The sequence below is a fragment of the Anarrhichthys ocellatus genome, unplaced genomic scaffold, assembly GCF_004355925.1.
Source record: "Anarrhichthys ocellatus isolate YVR2014 unplaced genomic scaffold, GSC_Weel_1.0 scaffold57, whole genome shotgun sequence".
In the NCBI taxonomy this organism is placed as follows: Eukaryota; Metazoa; Chordata; class Actinopteri; order Perciformes; family Anarhichadidae; genus Anarrhichthys; species Anarrhichthys ocellatus.
This window is the reverse complement of record NW_022280087.1, coordinates 1,991,275-2,003,914: the sequence shown is the minus strand read 5'-3', so window position 1 is coordinate 2,003,914 and position 12,640 is coordinate 1,991,275. Positions and strand designations below refer to the sequence as shown.

At 41.1% G+C, this 12,640-nt stretch overlaps 1 protein-coding gene across 2 annotated transcripts in view; it reads right to left on the bottom strand.

Annotated features, from left to right (window-relative positions):
• Window positions 1-12,356, bottom strand: part of LOC116396618 (protein 4.1-like) — an 86,722-nt gene extending 74,366 nt beyond the window's left edge. The window contains exon 1 of one of the 2 annotated variants that reach the window (XM_031871350.1): window positions 12,291-12,356. The gene's annotated coding sequence lies outside the window, so the exon portion shown is untranslated. Of the gene's footprint in view, window positions 1-10,228; window positions 12,265-12,290 lie in introns of those variants that run through there. The other variant, XM_031871342.1, reaches the window with a different exon arrangement.
• Between the last annotated feature and the right edge of the window lie 284 nt (window positions 12,357-12,640).

The window sequence follows — 12,640 nt, the reverse complement described above, 5'->3', positions numbered from 1 at the left end:
ATCCATCCATCTATCTATCTATCTATCTATCTATCTATCTATCTATCTATCCATCCATCTATCTGTCTATCTATTTTGACACGCCACCCCGACACGTCTAAAACTGACCCTAGGTTACGTAGAGGGTCATTGTTTGAAGCTTAGGGCCACTGACCAAGCTGCGGTATTTGAACAGTGTATTGAGGAGCGCTTGTTTTATTCCTTATCAATAAATAAAAAATGAAAGTAGCAGCTGAATGAAACAATTTAAAAACGGGTGGCAGTATTTGAGTAAAGACTTCCATCTTTGACAAAAATGAAAAACTTAACACTCAAATCAGCAGCACCATGCCTACTCGTTCTGCACAAGAGAAACCAACAGCATGAGTACAAAGACATATGACGCGACTCTCCTTATAATTGCCGTATCTAAGCCACTTTGAGGGCCTTTGTGTGGTGAGCATAGCGCTCCCTGCATCAGCAGTCTGTACAGTCACATCTCCTCACTCATTCATACAGACTGTCCTTCCCCCATCACTACACAAAAGGCCCCCCTTTGCACTCGCAGCCCCTCCCCCTTCACTATAAATAGCAGCCTCTCCCTCCCCCAGTATGAGCAGGTGCTGAGCCAGACCGTCTGCTGAGGTGAAGTGACAGCTAGAGAGGAGCAGAGAGACATGTCCCCCGTCCCTTCCTGATGGCTACCAGTTTGGAGACAATACATTTCAAGCATAAATTACGTCTGAACCTTTTCACCACATCTGAACTCATGTTGTGCTGCAAATTATATAATATTATTATTATTATTATTATTATTATTATGTGTTGTTGGAGTGCAAGTTCTTGACATAATTACTCTTGATCCAGAGATGTCTATGGTTGATAACTATAGTAATAACTAACCTCAGTACATGGCCAAAAGGAGCTGTGGGCCCACTGACCCCTTTAGTTGTGCCAGTGGTGGGCCGTCAGGACCAGCAAGGCCTTCTCTGCTGGCCTAAACAGAATCACAATGTCATAGCTATTTTATAATTTAATCTTTTTTTTTAATAAACTACATGTATTATAATTTATTTAAAAAAAAATCCCATTATCTTATTTTGTCATTGCACAGCTACTGTCTTCCTCAGTTGCTCTGCTTCCAGTGCAGCTTGTTTTAAGTAGAGCTTTTATCCAATCAGTTTCTTCCCTTCTGCAGTCGGGCTCATTAACAGAGCCAGGGACCCCCACTGACTCCGTCATCCCCAGGACAATTTCCTACCGGTCACTCCCCTGCATCCCTTCTATTACACTCGACACTTTTACACTACACTTACATCTCACTTGTTTATAGTCCTGTTATCTGTTCATTTGTGCACTTTATTTTATATTTCACTTTATTTTATATTTCACTTTATTTTGTATTTTACTTTATTTTATATTTTTCTGTAAATTTTAATATGTTTCTACTTTGCACTGTTGATTGTTGTTGATTGTTGTTCAATGTTATGCACCCCCCGTCATGTCAAATTCCTTGTATGTTCAACATAACATGGCAATAAACGGTTCTGATTCTGATTCTGACCTCTGTGTCTCTAGGTAAGAAGAGAGGCCCGAGGCCTGCAGACTCACAAGTGAATCCATGTGCACTTTAAGTGAAAGGGGGGCGATATTGTTGATTGTCATAGTGTTCAACCAATCAGATCTTTAGTTTGACATGTTGGGCGTATTCTTTGACGTGTCAGAGTCTGCTAGCTGGCCTACAAGTACGTCATCATTACGTGCAGCTCAGTTTTCAGGTGCAGCTCTGCAGTGAGGTGCAGCGTGTGCTGTGATTGGTCAGTGGGCGAGCACGTGACTATCGTGAAATTAAACCTAACTAGCCAGCAGAGCTTAGTCCGAGTAGTAAGAGTTCAAATTGAAAGATATGGAAGAAATTATGACATTTTTTTGCATTTAGCTTGGTGTAGATTTTTTATTTTTTTACCTAGCTTTGTTTTTTTAACACTCAATGGCTGAAGGAGGGGAAACTGATTTGTGAGTTGGGATTTAACTCTTTGTCAACAAAGAAAGGAGGATGGAGTTTGTCTTTAAGTGAACAGTATTCGGTAAGTCAACTGTGTTTGTTTTTTTACATCTAATATCTGAATGGCCCTTGAGTGTGTAGCAGAATGCGTGTGGCTGCTGTTGTTTTCCCGTTAAGCTAGTTTAGCGTAGCCTCCCAGAACACCTGCGGTGCCTCAGCTGTTTTTTGTTTTTGTTTTTTTTGTTCCGGTTCAGAGGTCACACAGCCCGTTGTCTCCTACATGAGTGCAGAAAGCATTATATTTCCTACAATTTAAGCTTCTGCATTTTCCAAATGCACTAGTATTATTCAAACGTATTGTTCGGTTGGTAAGCCTCGTACCGAACGGTTTAATATGAATACGTCTATTGTTACACCCCTAGAAACAAATAACCGTAGCTGTGGCGTCATAATGAGGTTATTAGGTGGTGTTTCAGCTGCAGGACAGCACTGAAGGCCCAGGTATAAAATGCACGGCCCGCCACTGAGTTGTGTACGTAAGGCCCCAGGAAAAGCATAAGCTGTTTATGGACCAGCAGCTGGTCAGGAGCTTGGGCGGAATACGACTTCCTGGGTCCACATCCCTCCAGCTCTGCTCATCTCTGCAGTATCTTTTACTTCATGTCTGATTCCTCTGCTGTGCTGCAGGTGGGACATCACACCATGAGTGTGATGTAAATCACATTTCCCTGTGTGTGAACAAAACAGTGTTCCAGAGGCTTCTGCACTCCCTCCCTCTTCTATTGACATGTGTGCTTTGTGGCCTCCAGCTGAGCATGTGCTCTTTAATTACCTCCCTCCACTTCCACTCAATTACCTCTGTGCCAGCACAATAGTCACCAGCCTGCTTTCAACACCATGTTAATACCCAGCCTGCTGATGCGTTTAAGGTTCACTGTAAACATGGAGGCTCAGGGTCATGCTTCTTGTGATAATGACATTTGCATTCCCAGAGATCTAAGGCCATGTCCACACTACTCCGTCCACACGGCGTTTCAGCATCGTTTTCGAGATGATCTCCGTCCAGACTAAAAGGGCTGAAAACGAATATCACGTGACTATTCACGTGCACGCATGCGGGAGGGTGTCGATGTAAACAGGAAGTAGATTGGTTGCTTCGTTAAAAAAAATACGACAGAGTAATAAAGTAGTCTTTAATAATGAAAGGTCGTGTTTGATACTTAAGATCTTCTCTAAAATCTTTCTCTATGAACTCAAATAGACACATTTCATGGAAAGTTTTAGAACTTTTATTTTTCAGACTTAGTTACAGTGCTGTGGGTCTTGCTCTATCTCTCTCTTTCACTTCAAATTTACTTTAAAATCAACACTTACACATAAAGGTTTACTAGATTATGGTCCATAAATGTGGTCAACACACGTCTCTCACTCGTTTCCTTGGTTCCGTTTCATTGTTGTCTGTTCTCACTCGTAGCTCTGCTGGTGACTAAAGTCTCTGTCCTACTGGAGAGCAATTACTGCTTTTGTTCCTTTACATTTTATCTGCAGACTTCACAATAGATGTGCAGAACAAAACAAGCATTAATAAGAAAAGAAAGTCCTCCGCTTTGTGTCCATCACCCTCCCTAAAGCCGCTAACCGTGACTTCAGACGTCCGCTCCGTAGGTCTGATGACGCCGCTGGTCACGCCGCTCACTAACCGCTCCAATAACAGCTGCTTCCTCCGTAATAATGCAGACTTTAACTGGACAACAGCTGCTAGTAAAGACAACAAGGTCAGCAACACCTGTAATCAGTTGTCCATGTTAAATTAACCTGGTAGTCGATCGGTAATCAATGTTGTTGTTTGTGATCTTCCGGGTAAGGGTCACGTGATAGGGGTGTGACCAATCAGGGAAGGACACGTCGTGACTGCTAAGAACCAATCAAGTACCGAACGCGGGTGTGGGCGTCATCGTTTCCAAACTTATCCGTTTTCGACCGTCCACACGACAAAGCAACTCCGGTGTTTGCGAACTCATCCGTCCTCGGGAGCGTTTTCAAACTCCTCCGTTTTCGGTGCTCGAAAACGCCGGCGTAGTGTGGACACTCAGTGTAAACGTAGCAAAACATATGCGTTTTCAAATGGAAACGTAATAGTGTGGACGTTAGACTATGCTGTTTTTTGCGATTGCTTACAAACTTGTTGTGGAACTTGGCTGATTGTTTGAAAACTCTACAGCCAAACCAAATAAGATACAGCTTGGACATAAACATCTTACTTTGATGTCAAAATAAAACTTCACAATCCTTTTCCAAAATGGTGTTTTTGAACAAAATGATTCACACATGCACCGTTTGAATTAGTCTTTCAAAGCAGCAAAAACACATTGATGTATTTTACACAAAACCATGCTGTCTTTAGTACTGTTCTCAGACAGGCCTCTGTGAACGATTATCCCAGTGCATCACAGTTCAATCAGGAAAGACAAGTGAATGAAGGAAAGATACTTGTTCATTATAAACAGTTGACATGTGATGATAAAGTCTTGACAGAGTTTGTGGTGCTTGGACTCTACAGGGAGATTTGTAATGGAGGGGCGTGTGCCCTGAGCAGCAGAAGATAAACCCCCCGTGGAGTCCAGACACTGGTGGTGGCTGATGAGGCTGATAAGATGATGAAGCTGAGAGGACTGGGCGGTGATGGGGAGGTGGAGGGCCGCGTTCAAACAGCAGCATGAATGTACTATAGGTAGAGAGACATCCTTATTTGCAGTTTTTTTCAATTGCTAATATGACACAATTATCAAAACAGAGGACAAAACTCCCAACACATTTTCTGCTTTGCACCCAATTTTGCAATTCAACATGGCACTTTGTGCAACACACTGCACATGGTTCTCTACATTAGACTCAGGAAGCTGACATAAAGTCACCAATTCACAACACTTCCACTCAAAATGCAATACCCATAGATGATGTACTACTAACAGGTAGCACCTGAGTCCTGTACCAGACAGCAGGTTACGTTAGAGATAAGAGATCAAGTCGTATAAAAGCAATTTGGGGCATTGAACAGGCTGGCTAAAAAACGCATGGGATTTAAAACATGGTGAAATAAGGGCAGTTTAACTACTATATCTCTATAAGAACAACAATTTCATGTAATTTAACGAGTTGAAAGTGAAGTATGACGTGCTACAAACACTTTTTACAAGTTTTATTCTGTCTAAAGAATTCAGTGAAACGGTCTCATGCCCACACTGGAGATGTTGTCTCGAGGAGAGGAGAGGACAAGAGGACATCTTGGTAGATGAATGGGGTACAGTATAATATACGTTATATTATACCCATATATATATATAGCGTATAATGGCACATAGACAAATCATAAACACACAATATACCGTATATAAAATTGGATAGTGAGAATCACCCCTGTGATGTGAATTTAATTTGATTTTAATATTCCAGATAAGCTACAAGTGCAATATTCATGCAGGTACAGCATTGCTTGTTGGAATGTGAGGACGATTCTAGACTTCGGTGATACAATGTAGCTCTCAAATGACCTCTTCTCCAATACCCTTTTTGTCTTTAGCTATTTATTTTCAAGTGATAATTGTTCATTTATCATGTTATACACTGCCACCTGATCAATTTGGGGGACGTTTCAGATATGTATGTACGTGATATATATATATATATATATATATATGTGATATATGTGTGTGTATGTGTGTTTTGTGTGTGTGTGTGTGTGTGTGTGTGTGTGTGTGTGTGTGTGTGTGTGTGTGTGTATGTGTAAATGAATAAAATCAATAAATACAGAGTTTTAAAAATGCATCTTGGGTGATCAGATCACAAGTGTTCTACTTTGTGTCTGTGAGTCGAGCTTTTGGCTTCATTTCTTGCTGCTTGCCAGTGTAGCAGCTTTGACCTGATCTGCTGTTATATGTCTTTTTTTTTTTACACATATCGTATTTTTATAATCCTCAGTATTTTTTATATATTTCACTTTATCATATTTCTATTCATTTGTATTTTTGACGTGTTATATTTGTGTATCTTTTAGATCTTTTGATAGATTATTGCTGTGATTGATGTGTGTAACACCTGTCTGCACACCAGATGTTATAGCAACACGGTCTTCTCCTCAGTGGGCTGGTTTGTACAGTCTCCATTATGGCTGTGGTTGATTACATCTGCCTGAAGGCTGGATGTGAGTAAATACTCGGCTCTCTTCTCTCCATGCCAATACTGGATCAGCATGTAGACATTTGATGATGATAATCCATCCTGAGTCAGGGACCACCTGTTCATCCATTTCTGCTGCTCTGCTCTCTGCTGCTGTCTGCTGGACAAACTAACAGAGGCTGTGCTCTATTAAAGGAAAAGTCACCACACTGCATAGAAACAGAGAGGAGCTGGGGGGGGGGGGCGTGAATAACTAAAGCTGAATTATAGAAATATACATAAGGAACACCTGGATCATCAAAACAGCATTATAAGCAGCATTTTCATTTTGTAGCAGTAGTGGAGATGGAACCAGTTTGAACTACTTTGGATACAAGGACACCTCAGAGTCAGGAAAGATCACTGCAGACCCTTCACACCCCAGACACAAGCTGCTCCAACTCCTCCCCTCTGGTAGCTACAGAGCCACCAGATACCAGAAGAGCTTCTTTCCACTGGCCGTCACTCTGATGAACACGTAATCAGTCATTCTGCACTATTACCTCCATTTCATTGTTATTGTTGTATTTTATGGTCATATATATACTTTTGGATATATATTTATATTTGTAGTTACATTTGTATGCTTACCACTGTTCTACTTTGTTGTCCTTGTTTTTTTGTTGTTGTTTATTTGTATATTCCGTGTATGTACGTTGAGAGCAACGGAAAAACCGTCAAATTCCTGCATACGCATACATGCCAATAAAGCTGATTCTGATTCTGATACAGATGGCTTATTTATTCAAGAACGATGCATCGTATTTCATTCATTGATTTCTTCAAATCTGACTCTGCTAAGAAACTAACCAACTACAGCACAGTACACAGTCACTGTAGCAAAAAGTACAATATTTCCATCTGAAATATAATGCAGTAAAAGAATGAAGTGGCATGAAATGAATACAATTCCGTCAACATAAGCTTAAGAAAATGTGTTAAGTTCCCATCACAGGCTCGTCTCGGAGCAGTTTATGTCACAGATGCAGAGGAACAATGAAGATAAAATGATTGCATCTATTTATAACAATAACCTCAGTACAGATAACATCCTCAACTAGGAAACGGGTGAGAAGAAGACATGAGGGAGGTCACATGCTTGGGTTCGCTAAGGTCCCTCAAATCACTAAACTTTTAGCTGAGAGCACTTCAAAAACGAGCCCACACCAGATGTATAGAAAGTAACTAAAGCCGCTTTTCAACTGCAGTAACTTTCCCCAGGAACTAGGAACTGAATTGCAGCGTTTCGACAGCAGGAATCAGGGTCTAAATAAAGTTCCTGGGCCATTTTACCCCCCATAAAGGTTCTGGTCCGAGGGTAGAACCTTCTGAAAGTACAGGCACTCTTGCGGTTGGGGTCTTCAGTACTTGGTCAAACACACACAACGCTGCTGCTTCAACTCATAAACGGCTTCATCCATAAAACAAGAAAGTAGTCTATCGATTTAAGACCATTTCAGGTCGAGGGGAGAGCATTTCTCTTTGTTTGATCACAGTCAAATTAAAGTCAGGCTTTGATGTCAAAAAGTTATCTGACCTTCTAATTGTTTCACGGCGGCTACGTTCTAAAGCACAAATACATAACCATCACAGACTCTCCTCTGCATTTCATTTATCACATCCAACGTGCATCAGTAAATACTCTGCAGCAGTAAAACGATCATCCCAGTGAGACAGAACGTAGCTTTATTTTGTTTTCAACGTGATCTGTAGATGAAACGGGCGGGCACGCTGACCTGCAGGCTGCAGAGTGTGTTTACCTCTGGGTTCCCCAGCAGCCCTCCTCAGCCTCCAGTCTTTAGAAACACACACAACAATGAGCTGAAAGAACCTTTTAGTTCATTGAAAAGTAATCCTGGGACTAAAATGACCAGAAACTTGTTGATGGAAACACGGCTTAAGAGAGCTACTTGCTTGTACATTTCTTACTAAATTCGTACCATGAAATTTAATTAACATTTGATAGATTAATGCAGGATTAAACATGTTTTATTAGGGCTACGTAAGAGAGGTCAGTTGTTATTTATGCACGGTAGTTATGTTTTTACGGTTGTTATGTGACGTTGATGAATCATGATCTTTTTTCTAACATCAACCAATTAGTTTTGTTGCCGAAACCTAACCATTCTTTTTACCACGTTAACCACGAGGCATCTGCCAGCGTGATACGAGGCTTATTCCGCTGCCGTTATCAATACGGTTTACTTTGGCTCCAGAGCACTCCAGCCATAAATACTGGTAAATCAATTGCTGATGTTGTTATTTTATTAAGGGGACGCAACGCACCAATATTTGTAACAAATCGACAGGCAACTCTGCAGGACAAAATGAAAATGTGTTATATTTTCCAGCTCCATCGTTTACGAGTCATATTTGTATCTACCGTTTCAGCCCAACAGTGTTTTTCCAGATAAAGTGTACAAACACTTCACGCCTTGTCAGTGTCATGATGAATGCACATGTGTTTATGCAGGATCAGCTGGAATGAATCAGGAGAGTGGATCTACTTGGGCAGCACCAGACCTTCTCACCCCTCATTCTCCACTGGATGACACACAGCAGCCAGAACCTCAGAGGGTGGCTGCATTGCTCTACTCTACAAAGAAAAAGAAGGCTTTACAAATGATCTATATCTTGTCCTAGGTTTATTCACTTATGTACAACTAATGAACTGCATATTTAGCTTTTTCTGGGCAGGCTGCCCTGCATGTAACCACGATGGCAGCTTAAAGGTTGTCCAACCAGTGATGGTGAGCTCTATTATGCGGTTAGAAGTTTCACTCAGTCTCTAGATATTAGGTGTTATGATAGTCAACCATATATCACTGAATGTGATCTACACATTTGTGTCCTTCCTCCAGCATATGAAGCTTAGCAGAAGTTCAGTCAGGACTTTATGCTACTTAATGCTCTCATTCTACTCACTCAGCTGACAGCAGGCTGAATCTTTCAAGTTAAACCAGTCAGATTTAGCCACGATCTCCCTGCGCCAATCATGTCATTGCTGTCAAACTTTAAAACGGTTCTGCCTCTGTCAGTCTGAACTCCATCGGATGGAATAGTCCTGTACTACTCATGGCATCACTACCCTCGTTTCCAGATCCTGCCAGAAGATCACCAATGATGTAAAACATATTGTGGACTTATATAAGGCAACTGATATAAGCTAATACTTGAACATCAGTCCCTGTTATGGATAAATACCAATACTCTGACCAGTATTGCATGACTAATACTAGTTTTGTTAGAGCTGACATGTGATAGCAAACTTTACATATTGTGATGTGAACGCAACATTAGCTGTTCTCACACCACAACTCCATATCTTGAGTTGTTATAGCCGTTATTTCTGGTCCTCATCTCTTTCCGGTCTCTTAGACACCTAGCAGACTCATCATTTTTATATTCATTTCCAACTTTTTCGGTGATCATTGAGGTCATTTTGAAATCTTTTTCCTACACATTGATTCACTGGGGGCGCCATGCTGCAAGTTGATCTTGAACAGCAGCTGAAATTCTTGCAGTTATCTACAGCAGTGATCTCAGAATGTCTCCAGTCCAACAGGCATCCATGGTGCTACTAAGAAACAACACTTACACAGTACGATACAATCCAACACAATAGCCCTAGTACCTTCGCAAAGGTACAATAATCCATCATAAACACTGCACTGTAACTGAAACCAATAAAACACAAGAAACTATAGTGCCACCTAAACAGTGACCACAGAGTTGAATCAACATGGCACAAATACAGTATTGTTATTACAAGGTTGTGTGTGGGAATTGCACTACATTGCACACATGTTGCCTTTAGGGTAGTGAGTGTCACCCAAATCAATAGGATATAGGATAGTGCAATAATTGTATGCAGAGTTCAGTCATGTTGTGTAGAATATTGTCATGTCTCGTTCTGCTCTTTAGGTTATGTTTACTTTCATTTTAACATTCCATTGTTTTGGAACAGACTTGTTCTCTTAGACATTAGGGTCTAAGAGAGGGTCAGAATAGTTCTGTAATGTTACTCACCATTATATCAGAGGCAGAAAGTCAGAAGACATCAGCAGTCAAGGGTCCAAAGTTAGACAAAAAACAAACAAAACAAAAAGTTAGCACAGAATCTGCATGACACAGAGAAATGATTTCTATTTTGTTATTTTTAATCCTCAATCCTTGTTTTTTCAACTCCCCGAGGGAGAACTTTTTTTCTGACATCCAGTACATCATCATTATTTTCCCCAACCATCAAGGCAGCGTGACTCGCTCTGCAGGTATCCCTAAAATGTTGTCATTTTATACCAGATTCAGTTCAGTGGGTATAGCAGGGCGGCGTTCCTGCAAGCTTGACACAAGGCTGATGATGAGCTATTTGGTCATAAATATTGTGATGCTTGATTTTCTACATATTGCCCAGCCTGAGCAAAAAGTTACTGACACTAGGTCCAACATTGCATTTACTAATAGAACTAATGTTGCAGATATTTCAGATGATCCTGCCTGTCCTGAGCCACTTCACCATTTTTAGCAAATGTATCTTCCTGAGCTCATAACACTGTCTCACCTGCTTTCCTCTTCAAGTCTTCTTGTCTTATTACCTGATTCACTCTTGGAAGAGGTTATGGGTGCCATCGGGCCTTGCATACCCCAGATTATTAACTGTTATCCTTACTCCTGGCTGCATCCCAAATGATTACACATCTAAAGTTATTTAAAAGGTGGTGCTTGTTCAATTCTTAGCTGTATTAAATAATAATACGATTTTCAAACTGCAAAGCAGATGACAATAATCCCATTAAATCCTGCTTCATGCCTTTGTCTTTTTACGTTTGGACTATTGTAATGCACTGTTAACATACTTTAGTCAATACTCAGTGGCTCGGCTTCAGCTACTGCAGAATGCTCCTAATACTCGCAGGTCCCATATCACCTTAATTCTTGCTTCCATTCACTGGTTGCCAGTTGAAGGATTCAGGATTGATTTTAACATTATTTTAATAACTTTTAAGGCTTAAACTCTGTTAAATCACTGAGCTTTTGATTCCCTATGTTCCAAGTTGTAAGACTAAGATCGTCATACCTGTGAGGCAGGGATCATTTCATCGCTCAAAAGGGTTACTGCACAAAATGTCAGAGAGCAGAGGAGAAATTGGAGAGCAGAAATTTCAGGAGCACACAGTGTGAGGAGAAGGGCCGATGCCAGAGTGCTAGAAAAGCTCCATATCGGGACACAGCTTATTGTTTACTTTATGGCAGTCAAGTAACTTCAGCTCTGCCTTCTGCATGAAGAGAGCTGCCTCAGAAGTGGATCATCATCAGCACTGGGCTTTCATCATAATCACCAACAATAAATCATATTTCTGCTCAGTCAGACTCACAGGATTCCTGTTCCCACGTTTGCATAAACAGCGAGAATCCCGACTCTGTCTTTATGCAGACATTTGTCAGGGATGTGATATGGAAGTGTGGACACACAGATGAGACACAGGTCTGCTGCCGCCTGTCAAAACTGTGTGGGTGACAGGCCACCATCTGCTGGGAGTCACATACACCTCATATCTACACTCATTTCAATACAAAAATAACACACTTTAGAATGACCTTAAATGTTGTAGAAAAGATTTAACCCCCAAAACACACTGCAATTATTAAAGTTGAGTTATATCATTATGTTTAGAAGTGGATTTACCAGAACAAATGTGTGATTTGTAACGGTTTCAAGCCGCGTCATAATGTGGCCTTTGCTGAGGCAAAACTAATCATTTGGCTAATTTCTCAATTTAGCTTGTTGAGGTTGTCAGTAAGACCATGCAGCTGTGGCAGATTCATGAAATATGCATTCACTACATGTATGCTTTTATACTGTTATTGTCAAAGACCATAAACACACTAATAAATAAAAAACTTTAACCAGCCAAATAGCAATATTAATACTCATTAGATCTACAATATTCCTACTGCCTCCCCATAAAAAACAATTCCTAGACAGGTTGCCTTCAAACTACTGCAGCAGTTGCATATTGACAGTGAAATGGGCTACAGTGGAATATGAAACAGCTGCAGTAGGCTGCAGTTTGGTAGACGGTTACGGAACCTGAGAGCTTGACAGCAGCCCTGCTCCTCTTCTCCGCTGACAGATGTCGGTCTTTTCCATCCGCCTCAGCTGGTTGGATTTCAGCGAGATATCACCAGCAGCTCATCACATCGACACCGGTCCGCAGCGCACCGCGGAGCCGCGGAGGAGTGGCCGCGGAGGGCTTTGGGAAATGCTGCGTCAAGCTGCCTCAGTTATACCGGAAACGAATGCAGCCGTTAAAAGTCTACAAAAAATACACATCGTACCACACAACCATCATCGATGTAGGTGGTGGGGATATGATGGAGAGAGCTCGACTCTTTTAGCTGTCAACATGTGTGAACAGAAGGCAATAATAGGCTAGTAGT